Here is a 9,982-nt window from a genome sequence, read left to right on the forward strand (position 1 = left end):
CTCTATTTGCCTTCCTAGATCCAAGTTAACAAAGCAATTGACAAGAATTAGAAGAGAAAGCAGTAAAGAAAATGTAAATGGATTCAATTATGCAGAAAGAAAATTGAAGAGAATTTGAATGGGAATTGAGACAGAATTTCCTCAATTTCTCACACCCAAAACTCAGAAACAGAAGATTAGAAGTGCTCAGGCAAGAATGAGGAAGAAGAGAGATCAATTCTCCTCCCCAATTCTCAGAATTCTCGGTAAAGTCACCCAAGAACAATTGCCAAAGCTCAAAAGAAAGATGAAGGTAAAAGTAAAATTCAAAAGTAAAGGTAAAAGTAAAGTCTCGAGGTAAAGGTTCAAAAAAAAAAGGTCCTAATTACATCAAACTAGCTTCTATTTATACACTTTCTATTCTTGGATTTTGGGATTTGGATGGGCTTTTGATTTGGTGAAGAAATGAATTCAAATGGATTTTTAATTTGAATTTTTGGCCCATTAAAAGTCACTCCCAGGAGGCTGCCCTGCCCTTGTGGAGGGCAGGGCAGAAAATTGATACATGGTGGTGCGAGCTGGTGCGGCCTTGTGCGAGTTTGGCGCGGCATGGTGCTTGAGATGCTGCCCTGCCCGCGCCAAGGGCAGGGCAGGAAAAGTTGGTGCGCGCTGGATGGTGCGTGGTGCTCGTTGGTGCTGCCAGGGACGAGAATTGGTGCGCCAGAATTGAGTTTGGTGCGCCAGAATTGAGCTTGGTGCATAGGATGCTGCCCTGCCCTCGCGGAGGGCAGGGCAGGAAAGTTTGGTGCTGCCAGGTGCTGCCAGGGATGAGAGTTGGTGCGCCAGATGCTGCCAGGGACGAGAGTTGGTGCGCCAGGATCGTGCGTGATGCGCCAGGATCGTGCGCCAATCCAAATGCTGCCCTGCCCGCGCCAAGGGCAGGGCAGAGTTCTCACATTGCTTGTCCCGTGTTCGAAACACGGAGGAAGCACACGCTACAATAATTTCCTTGGTTTCTTGGCACGGCACTCATCCTTAAGTCCTAGCTTCCTCATGGTTCCTTGTTCGATCCTTGTAGCATGCATCATAGGCATTTTTCCTTTGATTTCTTTCCTTGGAGAGCCCGATACTGCCCTCCACAAGGGCAGGGCAAGGTTCTCTTCCTCTTGGTCTCAAGGCACATTTTGTGCTCTGCCCTTGTAGTGGGCAGGGCAGAGTTGCCTTCCTTGGTTGGTTCCTTTATGTTGCCCTCCTAGAGGGCAGTGTGCCCTTGTGGAGGGCAATGTTGCCTCCCCCTTTGCATGCGGCACGCTTCTTCTCTCTTTTGCCACACTTTCCTTTCCTTGGGCTACACTTCTTAGGCCACGCTTTTCCTTTTCTTTTCTTTTCTTCACCTATAATAAACCAAAACAACCACTCAAAGTATCACTAAATTCAAGAGGCTTATAAATCAATTAAAATTCAATTAAAATTAGCTTAAACCTCATGATTTAACATTAATTTCATGGTGGTTGCTTGATTTAGAGAAGTTATGCATTTTCACTCCAAATCACTTACTTAGGATGCAAGAAAGTGCATAAATGCTATCAAAACAAGTGAAATTAGCTTGAAAAATGGGTATATGATGACTTGTCATCAGTAACCTGGGTTAACTAACCCGGGATTATCAGTTGAAAATCCACTATCAAAAGTAACCCTTACCACAGAGCATTTAGTAACCCAAAGAGGTGCTGGACACCAAGGTCTGAAGGAAAGAAAATAAATAAACTATATGCCTGTGATGTGTATGTATGGGGGAGAGACTTGAGCAAGTAAGTCCTTAGGGGTGCTTCAACACCTAGCACCTTGAACCAACTGGTTCGGGAGTGTTGGCTAAAAGCTTATCCTAAAGAGTTACCCCCTTACAAAACACTTAGCCTAAAAACACAAATAAGCCCTTGAAATAACAATAAAAGGATCAATAAATAAAGGTCTCATGGGATATAACAAAGTGAGTATTTTAGGAGATGATAAAGGTCTGAAAGCCAATAGTGGAATGAACCTAAGTTGCTATGCATGAAACCACCATAAAATCAGTAATATGACTTCCACATGACTCATTTCTCTGGAGATTCCATTCATCATTCCCTTGTTCCAGTACTTGCTTAGGGACAAGCAAGCTTTAAGTTTGGTGTTGTGATGCCAGGGCATTTTGGCCAGTTTCACTGACCTTTTCTTTACTGTTTTTAGGTAATTTCATGCATTTTCTTAGGAAATAAGTTAGTTTTGGGCAAATATTCACTCAGACCTTGATTCAAGCATACATTGTGCATTTTACATTATTTCATGAGGATTTTGCATGATTTTAATGACAAAATTGTATATTGCATTACCCATGACGTGGACTAGAACTTTGATGCACTCTATTGCTTGATTTCAGAACCAAAGGAAGTAAGGAATGGGAGGTAACTTGCAAAGTTAAGGAGAAAAGTGATTGCCAAAAACACTCTCAAAAGCCATCAATGCCCACGTTAAAGAGTCACATTAACTAAGTTAACGTGAACTCTAACGTGGAGAAGAGAAGTTAAGCCAACGTTAGTGACACTTAACATTGTCACTAACGTTGGCAATTGCTCACAAATGGCCACGTTAGAAGCCACGTTAACCTAGTTAACATGGCCTCTAACGTTAAAGGGGGAAGAGAAGCCAACGTTAGTGACACTCAACATTGTCACTAACGTTGGCCTAAGGTGCAAAGAGCCACGTTAACTCTCACGTTAACATGGTTAACGTGGGAGCTAACGTAAGAGATGGAGAGTTGTCGACAACGTTAGTGACACTCAACATTGTCACTAATGTTGGAGCAACCACACAACCCCCAAGAGCCACGTTAACCTCCACATTAACTTGGTTAACGTGGAAGCTAACGATGAGGAATGAAGAATGAGCCAACGTTAGTGACACTCAACATTGTCACTAACGTTGGGCTGGCTAAGAATGGCCACGTTAGAAGCCACGTTAACCCAGTTAACGTGGACTCTAACGTGAGACCTAGGGGCACACTTGAACGTCAGTGACAATGTTGAGTGTCACTAACGTTCTCGAAGGTTGGTAAAAGCCACGTTAGAAGCCACGTTAATCTAGTTAACGTGAGCTTTAACGTGAAGCAAGAAGGGGCACACTTGAACGTTAGTGACAATGTTGAGTGTCACTAACGTTCTCGAAGGATAGCAAGGCAAAGTTAAAAGCCACATTAACCCAGTTAACGTGGGCTTTAACGTGAGGCAAAGGGGTGCATGGCAACGTTAGTGACAATGTTAAGTGTCACTAACGTTCTCGAACTTGTATTTTCATTAAATGTTAAACACCCGTAACGTCTTGAGCTAAAGTCTCTGCCCACTTCACACTTTTTCTCTGCAAGTAAGCCAAGCCCAATTGAAGAAAGGAACTACTTCAAGCTCAAAGATCCAGAGGCCCAAGACTTGAAGAGCTAACTAGAAGCTGAGAAGAGTAGTATATATAGGAGTAGTTTTGAAATAGAGAGGAACTTTTTGGGAGGAGCTAGGAAAGAGAACTACTCTTTGTATTTACTTTCTTGGCACTTCTAGCTTTATGATGTATTCTCCATCTTTGATTTTGATTTCTAGAGCTATGAACAACTAAACCCCTTTCATTGGGTTAGGGAGCTCTGTTGTAATTTGATGGATCAATACTAATTTTCTTATTCTTCTTCTATCTTTCCTTTTGATTTTACTTGAAAGCTTTCGATCTTCATCCAATTGGATAGTTATCTTGGAAAAGAAGCTATTCAAACATGGATCTCTTCGGATCCTTGAAAGAGGAATGAAGAGATTAGCTAGAAATGCTTTCTCATGCTGGACCAAATTGAGTGTGGATGGGTATGTGGCTATAACCCTCTAAGAATTTGATTTGGGAAGTGCATGTGGTATAATCAGTGACCACACTTCATCTCTTCTCATGAGCAATTGACCAAGGAATTGGCTATTGATCAAGATTTGAGAGATTGAATTGCAAGAAATTGTGATTCAATCACTTAAGATTGCCAAGGAGATCAATGAGTGCATTGATTGAGGAAGAGATGAAAATGAAATTGATCCGGAGAATGCAACATTTCCTAAGCCCAATGAACTCCCCATTTCTGATCTTACCCATTCTCTTTATTTTCTGCAATTTACTTTTATGAGAAATTCCCCCATTCCCATTTACAATTCTGCTATTTACTTTCAGTCATTTACTTTCTCGCCATTTTAATTTCTGCAATTATCAACTCTATTCATGGATTCGCTCAACTAGATCATTCCTCTAATTAAAGTTGCTTGATCAATCAATCCCTGTGGGATTCGACCTCACTCTATTGTGAGTTTTTACTTGACGACAAATTCGGTACACTTGCCGAGTGCAGGAGGGTCAGAATCCAACAGCATTTGCAGTCATTTCTCAGCCTCTGAATCAGATTTTTGCTCAGGTCTCTCAATTTCAGGTAGAAAATACCTGAAATCACAGAAAAACACACAAACACATAGCAAAGTCCAGAAATGTGATTTTTGAATAAAAACTAATAAAAATATACTAAAAAGTAACTAAAGCATACTAGAAACTACCTAAAAATAATGCCAAAAAGCGTATAAATTATCCGCTCATCATTATGCACATAGAATTTTCCTTTAGGCACCAAACTATCTTCCTAGACCCATCCAATTGAGCAGTAGTTCAACCTTTGCATCCAATCTTTGAAGCTTCAACCATAATGAGCCTAGATTTACAACGCCAATCGCTAAACATCCTTCTCTTACGCTCTATTCCACAAAGCGTCCTAAGTTGGCCATCTGTTTTAAGCAAACAAAATTCAAGTGGGATAATAAAGCTAAGAGTGATGAGTTTTACCCACTATAATAAAGGATTAGATGGAAACTTAGGTAGTGGAGTTTCTAATGGTCTTGACAACGCATATTCCACTCCCGTCCACCCTCTTTGAGAGGCCTCCACCACATGGCAACATTCTTCATGTTCTACCCCTTGCCAAGCTTCCTCAAGTTCACATTCTTCTTCACCGATTTCTTCTAGCTCTTCCCCATCACTCAAATTATATCTTAAAGGTTGAGCGAAATCTACCTTAACATCAACTTCAAATTCAATGGGGAAGGATTCATCAAGCTCAAAATGATCATATGTTGATACGGAATCATCATAGATAGGAAGACTTGTTGCTTGTACCACTTCTTCTAATTCTTCATTCACAATGTGTTTTAAAGGTTGTGCACTATCCTGCTGGTGGACGAAATTGTGATAAAAGAGTTCCAGGCACTGTTAGAGAAGCTCACAACTCCGTTCAACTTAACCAGCAAGTGTACTGGGTCATCCAAGTAATACCTTACGTGAGTAAGGGTCGATCCCACAGAGATTGTTGGTATGAAACAAGCTATGTGTAAATCATGTTGCTTGTATGCGAAGTTTGTATTCGTAGGTTTTGATGAATGACAAACCAACAAAATGAAAAGACAAACCAACAAACAACTTGAATGAACAAGCATGAAGAGTTGAAAGCAACACAACAACAACAAGAAACTCAAGTCCACAACATTTGAAGACAAGTATAGTGTCTTAGGACTTAGGTAACTTCTTGTTAAGAACCAATTGCTAAATCTCTCAACACACACTCACAAAATGTTTTGATGCTGATGAGCGGATAATTTATACGCCTTTTGGCATTGTTTTTATATAGTTTTTAGTAAGTTTGAGCTACTTTTAGGGATGTTTTCATTAGTTTTTATGTTAAATTCACATTTCTGGACTTTACTATGAGTTTGTGTGTTTTTCTGTGATTTCAGGTAAATTCTGACTGAAATTGAGGGATTTGAGCAAAACTCTGAAGAAGGCTGACAAAAGGACTGCTGATGCTGTTGGATTCTGACCTCCCTGCACTCGAAATGGATTTTCTGGAGCTACAGAACTCCAATTGGTGCGCTCTCAACGGCGTTGGAAAGTAGACATCCAGGGCTTTCCAGCAATATATAATAGTCCATACTTTATTCGAAGAATGACGACGTAACTTGGCGTTAAACGCCAAGTACACGCTGCTGTCTGGAGTTAAACGCCAGAAAAACGTCATTATCCGGAGTTGAACGCCCAAAACACGTCATAACCTGAAGTTTGACGCCAAGAAATGCCTCTACACGTGGATTAATCAAGCTCAGCCCAAGCATACACCAAGTGGGCCCCGGAAGTGGATTTATGCATCAATTACTTACTCATGTAAACCCTAGGAGCTAGTCTAAGTATATATAGAACATTTATCTATTGTATTAGATGTCTTTTGACCACGTTTCATCTTTGGTCTCAGTTTTGTTTTATTATTCATCCTAAGAGGCTATTGATCACGTTTTAGGGGGCTGGCCATTCGGCCATGCCTGGACCTTCTGCTTATGTATTTTCAACGGTGGAGTTTCTGCACACCATAGATTAAGGGTGTGGAGCTCTGTTGTACCTCAAGTATTAATGAAATTCTATCTTCTTTTATTCAAATGCTATCTTAGTTTTATTCCAAGATATTCATTCGTACCCAAGAACATGATGAATGTAATGAGTCAGATTACCCTCATTATCATTCTCAATTATGAACGCGCGTGATTGACAACCACTTCCGTTCTACATGCAACAGAGCTTGAATGCATATCTCTTAGATTCCCCAACAGAATCTTCGTGGTATAGGCTAGATAGATGGCGGCATTTATGAGGATCCGGAAAGTCTAACCTTGTCTGTGGTATTCCGAGTAGGATCCTGGGAATCCGGAAAGTCTAACCTTGTCTGTGGTATTCCGAGTAGGATTCCGATAATGAATGACTGTGACGTGCTTCAAACTTTAACCTGCTGGGCGTTAGTGACAGACGCAAAAGAGGGATTCTATTCCAGTAGGGGAGGGAACCAACCGGTGATTAGCCGTACTGTGACAGAGTGCGTGAGCATTAGTTTTCACTGCGAGGATGGGATGTAGCCATCAGCCATGGGTGATGCCTCCAGACTGGTTAGCTGTGCGAGTGACAGCCGCACAGGATATTTCCCCGAGAGGAAGAAAGTAGCCACAGTTGATGGTGAACCCCTATACAAAGCTTGCCATGGAAAGGAGTAAGAAGGATTGAGTAGAAGCAGTAGGAGAGCAGGCGTCCTTGGGCTCTACAGCATCTCCATCCGCTTATCTGAAATTCCCACCAATGAATCTGCATAAGTATTCTATCCCTTTTATTATTCCTTTTTATTATTAATTATTCCAAAAAATCATAAACCAATTTAATCTGCCTGACTGAGACTTACAAGGTGACCATAGCTTGCTTCATACCAACAATCTCTGTGGATTCGACCCTTACTCACGTAAGGTTTATTACTTGGACGACCCAGTACACTTGCTGGTTAGTTGAACGGAGTTGTGAGAATAAACAGTGCCCTAAGAGTAAATATATGCTAAAGCTCAAAAGATAGAAATCACAATTTCGTCCACCAAGTTTTTGGCGCCGTTGCCGGGGATTGTTCGAGTATGGACAACTGACGGTTCATCTTGTTGCTCAGATTAGGTAATTCTCTTTCAAAAATCTTTTTCAAAAATTTTCCTTTTTTTTTGTTTTTTCCAAAAATGTTTTTCGAAAAAAAATAATAAAAATACAAAAAAAATCATAAAATCATAAAAACCAAAAATATTTTGTGTTTCTTGTTTGAGTCTTGAGTCAATTTTTAAGTTTGGTGTCAATTGCATGCTTTAAAAATTTTTTCTTGAATTTTTTTGAAAATTCATGCATTCATGGTGTTCTTCATGATCTTCAAGTTGTTCTTGACAAGTCTTCTTGTTTGATCTTGAGGTTTTCTTGTTTTGTGTTGTTTGTTGTTTTTCATGTGCACTTTTGCATTCATATTTTCCATGCATTAAAGATTTCTAAGTTTGGTGTCTTGCATGTTTTCTTTGCATTAAAATTTTTTCAAAATTATGTTCTTGATGTTCATCATGATCTTCAAAGTGTTCTTGGTGTTCATCTTGACATTCATAGCATTCTTGCATGCATCTTGTGTCTTGATCCAAAATTTTCATGTTTTGGGTCATTTTTGTGTTTTTCTTTAAAAATTCAAAAAAATCAAAAAAATATCTTTTCCTTATTTTCCTCCAAATTTTCGAAATTTTGGGTTGACTTGGTCAAAAATTTTTAAAATTAGTTGTTTCTTACAAGTCAAGTCAAAATTTCAATTTTAAAAATCTTATCTTTTCAAAATCTTTTTCAAAATCATATCTTTTTCATTTTTTTATAATTTTCGAAAATTTCAAAATTATTTTTCAAAATATTTTCAAAATCTTTTTCTTATCTTTTTTTTCAAATTTTCGAAAATATGCTAACAATTAATGTGATTGGTTCAAAAATTTGAAGTTTGTTACTTTCTTGTTAAGAAAGGTTCAATCTTTAAATTCTAGAATCTTATCTTGTAGTTTCTTGTTAGTTAAGTAATTTTTAAAATTAAATCTTTTTCAAAATATCTTTTTCAAATATATCTTTTTATCTTTTATCTTATCTTTTTCAAAATTTTATCTTTTTCAAAATTTGATTTCAAAATATCCTATCTAACTTCTTATCCTCTTATCTTTTTCAAAATTTGATTTCAAATCTTTTTCAATCAACTAACTAACTTTTTTGTTTGTCTCTTACCTTTTTCAAAATCAACTAACTACCTATCTCTCTCTAATTTTCGAAAATTCTCCCTCTCTTTTTCAAAAATTCTTTTTAATTGTTTTACATTTTAATTTTAAACTTATTTTATTTTTAATTTTCGAAATTACTAAACCTCTTTTTCAAAAATTATTTTCGAAAATCCTCTCCCTCTCTTCTCTTCTTCTATTTAATTAATTAATTACTAACACTTCTCTTCACCTCTCCTCATCTAAAAGTCCGAGTTCTTCTTCATTCTTCTACCCCTTTCTTTTTCTACTAACATAAAGGAATCTCTATACTGTGACATAGAGGATTCCTCTTTCTTTTCTTGGTTCTTCTCTTTCTTATGAGCAGGAACAGGGAAAAGGGAACTCTTGTTGAAGTTGATCCAGAACCTGAAAGGACTCTGAAGAGAAAATTAAGAGAAGCTAAATTACAACAATCCAGAAACAACCTTTCAGAAATTTTTGAACAAGAGAAGGACATGGCAACCGAAAATAATAATAATAATAATGCAAGGAGAATGCTTGGTGACTTCACAAAGCCAACATCCAAGTTTGATGGAAGAAGCATCTCCATTCCTGCCATTGGAGCCAATAACTTTGAGCTTAAGCCTCAACTAGTTGCATTAATGCAACAAAACTGCAAGTTTTATGGACTTCCATCTGAAGATCCTTATCAGTTTTTAACTGAGTTCTTGCAGGTCTGTGATACTGTAAAGACGAATGGAGTTAATCCTGAAGTCTACAGACTCATATTTTTCCCCTTTGCTGTAAGAGACAGAGCTAGAATATGGTTGGATTCACAACCTAAGGATAGCCTGGACTCCTGGGATAAGCTGGTCACTGCATTCTTGGATAAATTCTTTCCTCCTCAAAAGCTGAGCAAGCTAAGAGTGGATGTTCAAACCTTCAAACAAAAAGATGGTGAATCCCTCTATGAAGCTTGGGAAAGATACAAGCAGTTGACCAAAAGATGTCCATCTGACATGTTTTCAGAATGGACCCTATTAGATATATTCTATTATGGTCTCTCTGAATTTTCGAAAATGTCACTGGATCATTCTGCAGGTGGATCTATTCACCTGAAGAAAACGCCTGAAGAGGCTCAAGAACTCATTGACATGGTTGCAAACAACCAGTTCATGTATACCTCTGAGAGGAATTCCGTGAATAATGGGGTACCTCAGAAGAAAGGAGTTCTTGAAATTGATGCTCTGAATGCCATATTGGCTCAGAACAAAATGTTGACTCAACAGGTCAACATAATCTCTCAAAATCTGAATGGATTGCAACATGCATCCAACAGTACTAGAGAG

The 9,982-nt window shown here is 38.5% G+C and overlaps 1 non-coding gene across 1 annotated transcript; it reads right to left on the reverse strand.

Annotated features, from left to right (window-relative positions):
• Positions 1–9,550: 9,550 nt before the first annotated feature.
• On the reverse strand, positions 9,551–9,654 carry LOC112762945 (small nucleolar RNA R71). The gene has a single exon (XR_003182790.1). It is a non-coding gene; the product is annotated as a small nucleolar RNA R71 (small nucleolar RNA).
• Positions 9,655–9,982: the final 328 nt, after the last annotated feature.

Source organism: Arachis hypogaea, chromosome 2 (assembly GCF_003086295.3).
Source record: "Arachis hypogaea cultivar Tifrunner chromosome 2, arahy.Tifrunner.gnm2.J5K5, whole genome shotgun sequence".
In the NCBI taxonomy this organism is placed as follows: domain Eukaryota; kingdom Viridiplantae; phylum Streptophyta; class Magnoliopsida; order Fabales; family Fabaceae; genus Arachis; species Arachis hypogaea.